The sequence below is a fragment of the Triticum urartu genome, chromosome 2, assembly GCF_003073215.2.
Source record: "Triticum urartu cultivar G1812 chromosome 2, Tu2.1, whole genome shotgun sequence".
NCBI lineage: Eukaryota > Viridiplantae > Streptophyta > Magnoliopsida > Poales > Poaceae > Triticum > Triticum urartu.
Genome location: NC_053023.1, coordinates 389,174,609 through 389,178,811, shown reverse-complemented (window position 1 = coordinate 389,178,811; position 4,203 = coordinate 389,174,609). Strand labels below are relative to the sequence as shown.

Below are 4,203 nucleotides of genomic sequence, written 5' to 3'. Positions count from 1 at the left end.
ATGCAGACAGAGGCAGCCTCGGGACGGAGTTGTAGGAGGACTGCGCTCCCGCGGTTGAAGACGAACGGCGACGGCGTGACACTCCAGGAGGCAGCAGGGCGCGGGGACGGCAGGGGCATGGTCGCCGGCGCGTGGAGGAGCAAGGGCGAGGCAGAGGGGCTCCTCTGGGGCGCGAGGTGGAGGAAAGGAGGAGTGGGGATCGATGGAGATGGGGGAAGGCGGCGCAAGGGACGAGGGAGAGGGCGAGGGAGGAGACGAACGAGGGAAGTGGGGGCGGCCCTGGGAATCGAGAGGGAGATCGAGGAGAGGGAGATGGGATCGGGCATCGGGCATCGGGCGCGTGCGTCCTCTCCTAGCGACGCGAGGGAGGGATCGAGAGGGAGAGGGAGATGTGGGATCGAGGCCTAGGGTTAGGATGGGCTGGAGCGGCGGGATGGCCTTGGGCCAAATGGGCCTAGGTGCAGATGGCTGGGAGGCCCAGCCGGGCTGACTTCCCTCCTCTCCCTCTCTTAGAACAAAAGAAAAAAACAAAACAAAGATATGAAAGAAAAAAAGAGAGGTTAGGGGAAAAAGTTGGACATGTGGATAATTTTCACGGACTCGTAAAAATGTGCACGGTCCATGAAAAATAGGAGAGGCATGATTGCAAGAATTTTAATTCATAGTCATTTGAATTTAATTCAAATGGTTTGAACAAGGACTAGGAATTAGAGGTGTCCAAAAATGTTCCTATTTTTGGTGGAGCTCCGGAATATGATGAAAGATTATATGGCAATGTTGGAGACCAAGAATTAAAATAACAACGGCATTGGGATATTTGCAAGTGTGTTTATGGATGAATCCAAATTATTGGAATATTTAATATAGCTCCCTAAATATTAGGAGGATAATGTTATAAAGAGAAGTCACTCTTCCCTCGATTTAAATGGATCGAAGATCCACACAAATTATTTAGTTGAGATGCAAAAGACTTATGACATGATGACATGATGACAGGATGCAATGCACATGATGCAACGAACCAAAACGAATCACCCGACAACACTCGGAAACATGGAAGGCATCTGAAGCTCCGGTCTTGGGGCGTCACAGTAACATACCGATGACAATGGGAATAACGTATGTTGTCATTACGGTACGACCAATAATGATCTTAGTAGAATATTTGAGAACCAATATGAGCATCCAGGTTCCTCTACTGGTTATTGACCGGAGAGGTTTCTCAGTCATGTTTACATAGTTCTCGAACCCGTAGGGTCCGCACGCTTAACGTTCGATGACGATTTTGTATTATATGAGTTATGTGATTTGGTGACCGAATGTTGTCCGGAGTCCCGGATGAGATCACGGACATGACAAGGAGTCTCGAAATGGTCGAGAGGTAAAGATTCATACATAGGACGATAGTATTTGGACACCGAAAGTGTTCGGGGGTACCGAGTACGTATCGAGTCACGGGAAGGGGTTCCAGACAACCCCCGACAAGCTATATGGGCCTAATGGACCAAGAGAGGGATAGACCAGCCCCAAAAGGGGCTGGTGCGCCCCCTATAGGCCGAATAGGAGAAGGAAAGGAAGGTAAGGAAGAAGGAAAGGGGAGGATTCGGCCTCCCCCTTTCCTTCCCCTTCGCCCTCTCTTTCCTTCTCCTCCCCCTCTCTTTCCTTTCCTCTCCGATGGATATGGAAGGGGGGAGGCCGACTTGGAGGAGGCGCCCAAGTAGGATTACTCCTACTTGGGGCGCCCCTTGCAGGGCATCGCTAGAACACACACCATCGATTCACAGCCGTGTGCGGCGCCCCCCTTCATAGTTTACGCCTCCGGTCATATTGTCGTAGTGCTTAGGCGAAGCCCTGCGCAGATCACTTCGCCATCATCGTCATCACACCGTCGTGCTGGCGAAACTCTCCCTCGACATTTTGCTGGATCAAGAGTTCGAGGGACGTCATCGAGCTGAACGTGTGGAGAACTCGGAGGTGTCGTACGTTCCGTGCTTGATCGGTCGGAACGAGAAGAAGTTCGACTACATCAACCGCGTTAACAAACGCTTCCGCTTTCTGTCTACGAGGGTACGTGGACACATTCTTCCCCTTTCGTTGCTATGTATCTCCTGATAGATCTTGCGTGAGCGTAGGAATTTTTTGAAATTATATGCTACGTTCCCAATAGGTAAGGGTTGAAGCGGGTGGATAGAGTCGGAGAGCTCCGGTGGCGCTGCAACGAAAGAGCACGGGAGGCATCGGTGCTGGCTGTTGTTAGCTCCATTGACCTGCTCGATTTCAGGCATGACCCTCCCTGGCGATCTCCACCGTGCCGAACAACCACCATGGTTGAGGTGGTGCTAGTGGACAAAGAGGAGTTGTGTTGCACACTGTCTACTTCGATTTATTGCACATGGATGGGCCTCACGTTGAACTTAACTGTCAAACAATGGTGTTGGCTTTTAGTTCCAAGTCAACGCTTATATGCATGCCTTACCTGTCATAATGACGCTCAGTTTTGACCAATTGAGTGGTTGGAGTTTTTTTCTTGCAAAAGTTAGGCGTAATGCCCGTACGTTTGCAAAATGTTATTAAGTGGTGGTTATTTGAAACCTAATCACATTTTTGATGGTTTTATGCTCTTTACTCAACTTTGAACGTACAAACTATGTTGAGAACTTTTTTTGGGGAGTAAATTCTGTTGAGCAATTGAGAACATGTGATGTGTTTGGTCCTTATTGAGTACAGTTGAGTCGGAGTGTGATATTATAGCTTAAGAACAAGATAAAAATAAAACTATCTAGAACATGAAAAAATAACCCTGATAAATTACATATGTGAAATTGCCTTCAACAGCATGCAAATAATTCAAAGTTCCTAACCGTGCCCAACGTTTTTCAAACCTGGCATATATCTAGCGCTACGCCTATATTTGGCTTTTATTTTGTTCTAAAAATATCTGCCTTTGGTGCTAGTTCAGCGTGCGTTCCCCCATACATTTAGGCTCTCCATCTCACTAAATTTAGGGTCTTGTCTAGTCAAATCCTTTCTTGATATATACCCGCAACAGTTCTTCATCCTTTCTTGCAAATTTAGTCCATATTTTGCCAGGTTTTTGGAATCCTCAATTCCATGAGGGAAGTCACGATGAGATCTCTCTGCTACGTGACTTTCCTGCTTATCTTGTCCATCAGCAAGGTGCAACTCTCTACATCCGTACGCCTCTTGGCCGAAAGTCCACATGGCCAGCCAGGTGCACCGGCGCCGCTCCCTCCCGGCGACCTGCCGGGAAACATCCCGGCTAATGTCCCCGCGAGCATGTCAGACAACATTCCGGGGAACCTCCCTGCTAGCCTGCCAGAGAACATGCCGGTAAACCTCCCTGCCAACGTGCCACCGGGGGTGCTTGCCAACGTGCCACCGGGGATGCTAGCCAGTGTACCACCGGAGATGCTGGCCAACCTCTCCACCACCATGACGCCGGCGATGCTGTCCAAGATCCCGCCGGAGGCGCTGGCCAGCATCCCGCCAGACAAGCTGCCACCAAACGTGACGCCAGATATGTTGGTCACCCTCGCGGCGATGAAGCAGCAGGAGCAGCAGCAGCCAGGGCAGCCTGCTGCTGGGGCATCCCAGGGCAACGCAGCGGCGGGCTTGCCGCAGATCCCCAAGATGCCCGACTTATCGGGGCTGACGAACCTCTCGTTCCCGCCGATGCCTTCGGCGTCCCTGCCGAAGATGCCGCAAAACCTCTCGCTCTTCGGGTTCGACGTGAAGATCCCAAAGTTCATCAACAAGATGGTAAAGGAGAACACAGATTCCTGAAGAAAGCAAGCTTCTTTGTTGATGGTGCATGCACGAGCACGACATGGTTTGATCCCAAGGCCAAGCTTGCCCTGAGGAGACTTCTCAATGTTGCTGCCATGAGTTGTATCTGTATTTTCTGATGAAAGAGTTGCTTGCATATTGCCAAATTCGTACGTTACGACGGGAGCAAGGTGATTAGAAGATGTAAAAATAGGAATAAATCGATATTGTATTCGTCTCAGAAATCCTTTGCATGCGATTTTTATTTCAGATAACTGCACACACTATGTGTTAGTGTGTTACATCTACGGGGAAAGGATTATTGAATTCGGTGAGCGGCCTCTCGCGATAGTCATGGCGAATAGGCGGCTCTAGTGCCCTCGTCCCCATGGCCGTCTCCGGCGCCTCAGCGGCCGG

The 4,203-nt window shown here is 50.1% G+C and overlaps 1 pseudogene; it reads left to right on the top strand.

Annotated features, from left to right (window-relative positions):
* On the top strand, positions 1-3,854 carry LOC125536865 (annotated as a pseudogene).
* The last annotated feature ends 349 nt before the right edge of the window (positions 3,855-4,203 follow it).